The sequence below is a fragment of the Peromyscus californicus genome, unplaced genomic scaffold (assembly GCF_007827085.1).
Source record: "Peromyscus californicus insignis strain IS unplaced genomic scaffold, ASM782708v3 Scaffold_17__1_contigs__length_78620276, whole genome shotgun sequence".
Lineage (NCBI taxonomy): Eukaryota > Metazoa > Chordata > Mammalia > Rodentia > Cricetidae > Peromyscus > Peromyscus californicus.
Genome location: NW_026294469.1, coordinates 45653633 through 45665299, shown reverse-complemented (window position 1 = coordinate 45665299; position 11667 = coordinate 45653633).

Below are 11667 nucleotides of genomic sequence, written 5' to 3'. Positions count from 1 at the left end.
TTGTAATCGATACTGCACCACATATCTTTGCCTTTTTTTTTTCTGTAAGAGGCAATTAATGAACCCCTTGCTTTCCATAGTCATCCTGTCTAGCCTCCTAATCTTCTACATTCCTGGAAGAAGTTTGTCTATTCAATGAGACCCACCTTGTCTCACTTCTGTGTTATGTCATCAACAAACGTCTCATTGTCCTCAGAAAACATCAGAATCCCTTGGCAGGTGGAAATCTCCCATCAGGTTTCATCAGCCTATCAAGTGTTTCCTCCTGTCACTCTCCACCTATCCGATTGGCTGCCCGTGCTAATGAGAACATTCTGATGTTGCTGGTTACTCATGCTCTGGTGCCTACATCATCTGACTTTATTTTTCTAGGGTCTTGTTGAATGTGTTAGTTATGATGTTAGGCTGGACCTTTTGTGCTGAATATGAACTACTTGCTGTTCATCTGTTATCCTGCTGATTAACTCAGCTAAGACTTTGACTTTGTCACTCTTCACATGGGGTGGAACCTGCTGGTTCTGTGTGCTTGGCACCTTACCTGACCCTGATTTGCTACAGTCTTTGCAACCTACAAAATGCCGTAAGTAGATTGCTTGGCATATAAAAGGGTAGTTGTATAGAAATGCTTCCCAGCGAGCATTCTGAGTCCTCCTGCCTTGTCCTGCTGTGACCACAGGTTCACTCCCCTGGTTCTGAAAGTTAGTCATCTGGTCCACTTGCAGTTTGACCATGTTAGGCTCTCCTGTCTCACCAGTCAGCAACCTCCCCAACACCTTCCCTTCTATTAATTTACCCACATTAAAAATACCTCCTCAGTTCTATGTCGTAGAGTGGTCCTGTCTAGTTGGTGGATTGCCATTTATCTCTCTACAAAGATACTGGCCCAGGAAAAAGATACATTTGCTCAGTAGGATGTATTCAGATTAACACAGTGATAGAAATACTTTCATGTAGAATGCCCCTTTGTCTCACTGCAAAATGTAGCATAATTGCATGCCACAGAAAATTGAATGGAGAAACCATACACTTTCAGATAGGACCACGGTAAGCTGATATGCCGGTCCTGCATCATGTTCAAGGGCATAATTGACATTGATAATAAAGTGCCAAGCACAAGCAGAGAGATATTGAATCACATGAATATCGAGATGGGTTTCTCACTTTCCTCTGTGAAGATACTCGTAGGGAAGATAGGAAGACCATGTCTAATAGGGTCACAGGTGTGGGCAAATAGGTGGACAGTCTCTGTGTCATGATAGAAACATGAGGAGATTCTGTTTTTAAATATAACCCATGGGACCAGTTGACAGATTTATTTCCTTGCACCAAGATATTGTCTAGAGAAGAGCAATGTTAACATATAAACATCTCTCTTAGCAGGGGAAAAGAAACACAAGGAGGAAAAATCTCTCTACACTTGTGTTTATCAATTGCTACTCGTTAAAAATATTTCAAAGTATGTTTTTAAGAAGAAAGAAGAATAGGGCATAAAGCTTTAAGAAAGAATTGTTATAAGACTATTAATTTATATGCTGTCATGTGAAATAAAAAAACAGATTTTAAATTCACACTATAACAAAGCATTATCCCACTTTTGTAAATATGAAAATACCCGCTTACAAGCTTCCCTTCCTTATAGCCTGGAAGAACAGACTTCACAGTGCTCATGGTGTTAATAACTGATGGTGAATTTTGAAATACTTTGACCTGCTTCTTTGTTTTAATTTTTAATGAGCATGCATCTCTATGATAAGAAAATATCCATAGAATGTATAATTTTATATGTGTGTATTCGGGTACTTTTCCGTCCCTTTTTGGGAGCCTGATTTTTCCATTTCATTTGTTTCTCGTTTAATTAAGGCATACCCTCGATGGAGATGAGCATTTAACATGGAGGAGAATGAATAAATGAGATTGAAAGGGAGAAGGATGCATTCTACAGACACTTGAGCTCCTGAGAGCTGAACCACGTGACCTAAGGGATTTTTTTTTTTTTTTCACTCTGAGCCAAATGAGATTCAGAATAGCCAGAAGGAGCAGCAAGGCCCTGGGAATGCATGGGGTATGTGGGCACACCTCTCCTTCTCCTGGCAGGACTCTGTGAAAGCAACAAAACTGGAGAGAAGGTGCCTCCCTGAGCTTCGACATTTAAGGAGAAACTTCGTGGGTCCTGGGAGCCGCTAATGCGGGTTTTTAATGACTGCTGTTCAGAACACTCAGCCCGAGGGCTATGCTATCCACTTTCCATGAGTGTGTAAATAAGCAAACAACATTGGTGGTGAGTGCAGTGCCACTCGTCCAGTCTCCAGAGCACTAACAAATGCATCTCCACTAACACTATCTATACCCGTGGACTAGTAACTCCCATCTCTCTCCTCCCAGCCGCTAATCAGCATGCCACTTTTGGATCTATGAACTTAACTATTTCAGATGAAGAAAACATTTTAGAAGGAGGATTGTTTGTTGTTCTATGGCAAGCTTATTTCATTTTGCCTCCCACCCCAAGAGTCATCCATGTTTTTGCACATTGAAGGGTTTCCTTCTAAAGGCCGAGGGACGTTCCTTTGTGTACATGTATGCCACATCTTTTATCTCCTCATCTGCTGGTGAACATTTAAGTTGGTTCCATTCGCTAACTGTTGTGAACAGTACTGAAATGAGCCTCGGAGTGTATATATTTCTTTGGGAATAGAATTTGAATTTTGGGTGAATGCCAAGAAGTGAGGTTGTGGGACCATGAAACAGTGTGTTCTTGTAGTACCCATGCAGTTTTCCCTAGCCCTGTACCAGATTCCTTTCCTGCAAGTGGTGCAAACAGATTCCAGTTTCTCCATATCCTTATCCTTATCTTTTTGATAGAACTTCTCTTAGCAGATGAGAGATGATATCTCTTCGTGGTTTTGATTTGCGTGTTCCTAACAGTGACATTTAGCATTTTTTTCTATACCCACTGGCCATTTGAGTAAACTCCTTTTAAAAAACATATTCTTGGTCTCAGCCCCTTTTTGAAAAAATTGGGATTATTAGGGTTGGGGCTTATTTGTTCTACTGAGTTGTAATTTCCTTATGTGGTTTGGAGAGTAGCCCCTAATTCAGGTGTGTCCAACCCGAGGCCCATAGGATACATGTGGCTGCATGCACCCTAGGGTATCGGCTATGAATACAGCACAACACAAAATCATAGACTTACTTAAAACATTAGAAAACTCTTTTGCTACACTTTTCGATAATTCAATTGCATGATTCTGAAGTATGAACTTTGGAGATAAGTTCATGTCACAGGGTCACGGGGTTTTTGATGTGTGGTTTGTAGATCTCTTCTTCCAGTCTATGAGCTGTCTCTTCTCCCTATTGACTGTTTCTTTCACTGTGCAGAACGTTTCCTTTGATCTAACCCCACTTGCTTTCTTTTCTCTTACCTGTGCTTTTATTTTTAGATCCATGAACTCGGTTGCCAGGCCAGCATTTAGAAGCTTCTCCTCAGTTTCCTCTAGTGGACTCCCAAGTTTCAGGTCTTAGGCTGGTCTTTATGCCCTTTGAGCTAATTTTGTGTGGTATAAATATAAGGGCTAGTGTGTTTTTGCGTGAGGATGTAGTTTTCCCAATACCATTTGTTGAAACTGTCCTCTCACTGTTGTGTGTCCCTGATACCACTGCTGACGAGCAGTTGACTGGGTGTGTGTAGACCCGCTTCTGAGAACTCTCTTTTTCCCTACTGGCCTACATGTCATCTTTACAGGATTCCAGGCTGTTGGCTGCTGTCATTTTGTGACATATTTTGAAATATATCTCTAGCTTTGTTCTTCTTTCTCAAAAGCAAGTTGGAAATTTTTAGCCTCTTGATTCCGTATGAATTACAAGGCTTTTTTTTTCTTCTTCTTCTTCTTCTTCTACCTGAATTCCATCAAAATTTTATATGGATTGTACTGGGTCTGCTGATTATGGTGGGTAACTTGGGCGTTTTGGTAATAGTAAGTCTTCCAGTCCAGGAACACAGGACACTTTGCTTCAAGGTATGTGTCTCCTTCAATTTCATCAATATTTTATAGTCTCAGTATATAAGTATCCACTTCCTTAGTTTATTCTAGGTATTTTATGCTTTTGAGCACTATTGTAGAGTAGAATGTTTTCCTAATTCCCTTTTAAGACAATTCATTTTGATGCATTTTAGTATGCAAGTGCAACTGATTTTATATGTTGGTTTTGGATCCTGAAACTGTCTGAAGTCACTTACTGGTTCCCAGCAGTTATTTTTGGTTTTTTAATGGAGTCTTTAGGGTTTTACAAGTATATAATGTTTTCAGACAGAGACACTTTTATTTCTTCCTTTGTAATTTAGATGCCTTTTATTTCTTCTTTCTTAATTGTTCTAGCTAGGATTTCCAGTATTGTGTTGAATGCAAATGCTGAGAACAGGCATCCTTTCCCTCCTCCTGATCTCAGAGAAAAAGCTTCCAGTTTTTCACTGTTGAGTATATGAGTCAGGGCTTTTCATATATGGCTTTCCAATTATTGTGGTATTTTTGTGTGTATGTGGTTGAGTTATCTTTTTTTCTCATTAACAATTTCATGTATGTATCTGATGCATTGTGATATTTACACTCTTCTCCTCCCTTTCTCAGTTAAGCCCCAACCCCTTCTTCCAAACTAGTCCCCTTGCCACCTTGATGACTTTGGTTGGTTTGTTTTGTGCAGGTCGTCTGCAGGCAGCCACAGCTGCTCTGTGTTTATGATTGCAATGGTCATGTCATATCCAGAGAACTCCTTCACCGGGCTCCTTCCTTTGCGGTTTTCTTGTTGATTTCCGGCTTCCTTCTACTATGATCTGATAAGATGCAGGATTTCTCTTTTTAGTTTGCAAAGACAAGTTTTATGGTCTGTAGATTTATCTATCTTGAATAAAGTGCCATCAGATAATGAAAAGAATGCATTTTCTACAGCTGTTGGATGGGATATCTTGTAGATTCAATTAGGTCCATATTTTGCATGGTTTAGTTTAAGTTTGATATTCCTGTGCTGGCGTGTTATTGGAATGACCTGTTAGTGAGAGCTGGGTATTGAAGAAACCCACTGCTATGGTATTTGGCACTATCTTTTCTCATTTTTGTCCAATATCTTCTATAAAGTTAGGAGCTCTGATAGTTGGTGTACACATTCTTCCTGGACTGTTCCTTTTACCAGTATGTCCTGAGTCTTTGTGTCTTCTGATAGATTGTACCTTGCTGTCTGTTTTACCAGGTAGAAGTATGTCTACTCTTGCTTGCCTTTGGAGTTCGTTTATTTTTGACATTATTTTCCAGGGGCTAGAGAGATGGTTCTTACAGAGCACCAAAGTTCAATTCCCAGTTCCCATATCAAGTGGTCCATAGTTTCCTGTAACTCCAGCTTGGAGGATCTGACACCTCTGGTCTCAGTGGACATAGGCACTCACATGCACACATTCATACAAAGACCCACACACATGCATATCATTAAAAACAATAACATAAATCTTTAAAAACTAAAAAGGATATAATTCTACATTCTTTCACCTTCAGTGTGTCCCTCTTTCAGCTTGTCTTTGCTGGTGAGTTTTGTTTCTTACAGTCAGTAAATTGTTGGGTCTTGTTTTACATCCAGTTAGCCAGTCTGTATCCTTTAGTTGGACAAATTTACATTTGGGGTTACTATCAAAAGGCATGCACTACTTCCTATTATTTGAGTTTTTTTTATTATGGTTGTTTTGAATAATTCACATTCATTTCTTTCTCCCCTGCTAATTTTAGAGATCAAAGGTTTAATGTTTGATTCTTTCCTGGTCCTCATGAGTTCATCTACATTTCTGACACAGTTAATTCTTTTCCCTATGCTTTCCTGATGGCTTAAGTAGTGACAGCTCCTTTGAAACAACATAATTGGCATTAATTTGTTTTCCTAGATTCCTGCTACCACCCAGAACCCAGACAATGACTGACCATAAGAGATGTGTATCACCCACCTGAACATTCTATTACTCACTGCTCATCACAGTTTGGTTACTCTCCCCAATTTCAGGCCCCAAAGGGAAGTTTTCCCACCTCCTTCTCCTCCCCACCTTCTACCTATAACTGCCCCAGCTCATAAGCCAACATCAGGCTCTGATTCCCACAGAAGCTCCCCTCAAGGTCCACCCTCCACCAAATAAATGCCTGCACAGTCATAAGCCATTGGCTCCATTGTAGGCTTTCCTTCTTGCTGACCTTTTACCTACCTGATCAGTGAGCTCAGTAACTAAAATCCAAAAGGCCTTCACTCTTCAAGATGTCTGCTGACCACAGCCTTTCTTCTTTTTAACTTCCTGGTCATCCTCTCCACCCTATAGGGTGGGGAACAATTGAAGAAGACACAGACAGTGGACCTCTGGCCTACACACACATGTGTGCACATGCACACATATACAATAAAAAATTCAATCTACCATCTTGAATCTTATGTATTTTAATTCTTTTGTCCTTAACTTTTATACCAAAATTGAAAGTGAGTATCCTACCAACATTACAATAAAACAACATACTGTATTTGTCTACCTACTTACCTTGGCCAGTGCATTCCATACTTTCTTAAGTCATCATGTTCTTTAGTAGCCCCTCATTTCAACTTCAGGAACTTCCTGTGGATGGATCCCTTCGGCTTCTGTCAGTCAGTTGTCCTTCAGAATGAAGGACAGAGCTTCTGTAGACAAAGAAGAGCTGAGCGATTCACAAGGAGGATCTGCTCCTTCGTTACTGCTAAGCCCATTTATTGTCAGGGGAGTGGAAGGTTCAGGGCATTTCCTTCATCATCCTGCTGAAGTTAGTCTTTGTGTGGATTTCTGACCCATAAAAATACTGAGGAGGAAATTCTCTCCAGGCGATAAAGGGGAAGGAGAACTAGGTTGAGCAGCAATCAGTTAAAGATGATGTTTATATGACAAACTTACCACATTATGCATAGACTAAATTGCATATAAGCTTCATTTGTATTAAAAGAATCAATATTACTTTGCAAAATAAAGAAATATGCTTGAAGGAGGAAAGCATATTTAGCTGCTCACAGTTTTTCCTGATATGCAATGCTCTTCAGACTTTCCTTTCCTGACCAGCCTACCACCACCACCACCACCACCTGCATCCCCCGACCCCCTGAATTCACCACCACCACCAGCACCCCCATCACCACCACCACCAGCACCCCATCACCCTCAACACCACCACACCTATCCCCACCACCACCACCAACAGCAACCCCATCCCCATCCCCACCACCTGCATCCCCGCACCCCCTGAATTTCACCACCACCACTCCCATTTCCCCCACCAGCAGCACCCCCATCACCACCACCACCAGCAGCACCCCATCCCCCCCAACACCACCACCCCTATCCCCACCCCCACCACCAGCAGCACCCCCATTCTCACCAATATCACCAGCAAGCAGCACCCCCCATTCCCACTACCACCACCCCATCCCCATTCCCACCACCAGCAACACCCCACCCTACCACCACCAACGACAACAACAGCACCCCCATCCCTACTACCACCACCAGCAGCACCCCCACCACCAGCAGCACCCCCATCCCCACCACCGTGGTCCTCTCCTCCATGATGCCAATGAAAACAGACAGATAGACTGCGCCCCAGCCTTGCTTTCTCAGAAAGGCCATGGCGGTTTCATTTGCATGACTTTGTGTTAGATGTTCCACTAATCAAATCAGAGTGCTGGCTTTCAAAGCCTTTCATTTCTAGATTCTGAGTGAAGCAATTCATCAATTAATAAAAGGATAGTGGCTTTTTTTTTAAATTGCACAGTGCCTTTTAGTTTATAAAACGCATTTTTATCTTCAAGCCAACTCAATTTAAACAGCCATTTCAAGTGTCCCTCTTTAATTTCCCCTGCTCAGAATCCATTTCCTCTGCCTCTTTTGGTAACAAACGTCTTTCTTCTTTTGATGAGGTACCTTTCCCACTCCTTCTTGAGTCAAATGACACTAGTTTTAGTCCATGCCCACATCGAAGGCTTGAGCAGTAAGTGCATCCTACATCTGTGACCACCATGATGATTCAGGGACAAATGGGCGTGGTAAGAGTCCTAAAGCCTCTATGATGGGCTTCTCCTGAAGCTGGCAAACCAGAAGACAGGTCACAGAAAGAGGTAGGAAGGCACTACAGGGTGATGCATGAAATCCACCATTTTCTCCTGGAGCCTGCACTACAAATGAAGATTTTGGAGGTCCAGCCAGTTAGTCCATTGTTTCAGGTGGCTCTAGACTAAGACGTTCCCTAATCATATGAGACATTCCGTGCTGAAACCAGTGAGGTCCTGTGCAAACCAGGATGGACCATTCACTTTCTCAGCTACCACGCTGCTAATATTGGCAGATATTGGGGTTCAGTGGCCTCTTCTGGAGAGGTAGCATGTTCTTATGTCCCCAAACAAGGAATTAGACAGTGTGCGGATAATAACAGGCAAAGCAAGCCAATTGATTAAGAAAGATCACACATCCAAGGGAAGAAGCAAGCCAGAGTGGAGAGACAAGCAATGTTGTCCAAAGGACGGAGACTTTAACGTCACATAGTACGCAGGGTCTTTTGCATAGTGAAGGCTTTCTTACTCATGTTTTCTTATAGGGTCGTGTATTCACGTCTCATTAGCACCTTAAATCTCCACACAGGGGTGTGCATTTTAGCATTGATAATGAGCCATGGGCCACCTTCAGATACTCATCCGTACTTCTGTGCCTGCACCAGGATCTCCAGCTAGTTCTAGTTGGAGTTCCTTCCGCTGCTACATTCTCTGCCTTTGCATAAGGCCTCCCAGACTCCTCTCTGTCACATAAAGCCAGGGAGGAGCATTTGAATTCCAACATACCAAGAAAGACCAATGCTTACTCCCTACCTGTGTGCAAAGCGCCAGACAGAAATTTTGGAAACAAAGATGAGTCTAGCAGCTTTCCATTCCTTTATTCTATTTAATCTTTAAATGATTTTTTTTAAAAGCCTAAGATCTTTTTTAACAGCCCCATTTTTCAATTATCAAGTGTTGAATTAAAATGAAACGCAAACACTAAAATTGAACACACTGCTAAAATTGAACATGTCTAAAATATTAATAGCAGCTCTGAATGATTTACAGTGCCCCCTTGGGTGTATCCCATGATTTATTGATGTCGTTTTGGCAGCACCATGGGTGACAGTCACCTCGCTGTGTGTGTGCTCTGATGAGTTCCTAAGCTCAATAAGGCACACTTGGGCCTCCACAGACTTCGTGTCAGGTGTAGGTGAAGCAGAAAAGTAAAAATGTTAATTTTCTCAGGAATCAGAGACTTGTAAGACTAATGGGCTTCAAGCGTGATTTTTGTTTCTTATTTTCTTGACTTCGTGCAGGGGCTGCACTGAAACTATCTCCAATCGACCTACCTTGTTAATTTAGAGTGTCAATCTTTATTGGCAAGAATGTCTACTTTAGCTCTAACCTTTGCAGCAAGCAAAGCCTGTGTTCTAGAGAACAGCTGGTGGTTTTCTCTGTACTTTAACTCCTCTTCTTTGACCTAACAATGCATTTTTCAGACCTTTCTGCTCACCTCACAGACATCGTGCAGCCCTCCACGGTATAGATTTCTTCTAGTTTCTCTACACGTCTCCTAAAGACTCTCTGAAAATCTAGCACCTTGAATCTGCACTAATTTTGTTGTTGTTGTTGTTTCAAGACAGGGTTTCTCTGTGTAGTTTTGATGCCTGTCCTGGATCTCTCTGTAGACCAGGCTGGCCTCGAACTCATAGAGATCCACCTGTCTCTGCCTCCTGAGTGCTGGGGTTAAAGGCATGCGCCACCCCCCGCCCGGCAAATCTGCACTAATTGAAACCTGGCTTGTCTTTTACTTATTCCCTTGACACTGTTGTCTTCATCTTGGCCCATTTTCTTTCTCCAGAGACCCACAGTTCTCATTCTGCCCCCTGGATGACAGCCATGTCTTTCCATCTCCTTCGCAGTGCCAGCCACACTTACTCAAGCCCTGGGCATTCAGGCCTATGCTTCTGTGCACTGTCCTCTGTTCCAAACTTTCCGTAGTTCCCGCTTTCTCTCTCTTCAAAACATCCTGAGATGGATGTGCAGATGTGAGGGTTTATGGGACCCTTTCTGAGAGATCATCAACTCAGGTAGTGCTGAGAGCATCTTTTCTTTTGTTTGAATTAGAACGAGGACCTGGACATCTGTCTGTGCAGTATTGAAAACTAGAAGAAGGCGAAGCTCAGCCTCACCTCTACGTTCATTTTTCCACATCTGGTATTTGACTCACTTTGTAGAGTCTAATTCCATATTGCTGACTCATAGTTGTAGTTGACTTTTCTTTTACTCTTTGCTCTGTGTGTGTGGGGGGGGGGGGGGTCCACCACCCAGCTCCCAAATAATCACATGGAGACTTCTTTCTTATGAATGCCTAGCCTTAGCCTGACTTATTTCTAGCCAGCTTTTCTTAAATTATCCCATCTGCTTTTTGCCTCTGGGCTTTTACTTTCCTCTATTTCTGTATATCTTTCTTTTCTTCTTATTCCATGTCTAGGTGGCTGGGTGGCTGGGTGGCTGGTCCCTAGTGTCCTCCTCTCCTTCTCCTTTTCTTGCTCCTCCTTCTTCTCTTTTTCTCCTTCTATTTATTCTCTCTGCCTGCCAGGCCTGCCTATCCTTCCTCCTGCCTTGCTGTTGGCCATTCAGCTCTTTATTAGACCAATCAGGTGTTTTAAGCAGGCAAGTAACACAGCTTCACAGAGTTAAACAAATGCAACATAAAAGAATGCAATGCATCTTTGCATCACTAAAGCAAATGTTCCACAGCATAAACAAATGTAACACATCTTAAATTAATATTCCACAACACATAGCCAGTGTTTGGGGGTTTTAGTGGGTTTAGTTTTCTTTGGCTATGGCTGGTAAAGCCATTTTGGTGACAGTTGTTTATGTCACTGTAATCACATAGGCAGCACCCAATGATCCTAACTGGTAGTATGTAACTGGTAAAGTTTAAAGTCTGCCAAATAATTCATTGGCAGAATCACAGGAGAAATATAATAGACTTGGGAATGCTATTCATCCCTACAACTTTGCTCTGTGTAAGATATGCACAAAGACAGTCTATAGTAAATAGGTTTATGATTAAGACATTTTAACCCGTGTTACTCAAAGTGTGGGTCTAGGGCCTGCAACATCACCTCAAACTTGTTAGAAATGTATTACAAAGTCTGGAGTTCTGGCCTAGACTTTTGGAATCAGACCTATTTGTTAGCATCCCCAGGTAACATAGGAGCACATGAAATGTTAGAAAACAGTGGGCTACACCGGGCAGTGGTGGCTCACAACTTTAATCCCAGCACTCAGGAGGCAGAGGCAGGTGGATCTCTGTGAGTTTGAGGCCAGCCTGGTCTACTGAGCAAGTTCCAGGACAGGCTCCAAAGCTACACAGAAAAACCCTGTCTTAAAAAACCAAAAAAAAAAAAGAGTGGGATAGAATGTAAATCAAACACTGTATTAAGTGTTTGACATGTAGTTAACCATACAGCAGGTACTACTAATTACTAATTCTATTACTATACTTATTTTCATTTTGAATCATGTCATTCAAGAGCTATAAAATGATGATCATAGCACTCACCTTAGGACAGATCTTGTAAAGGC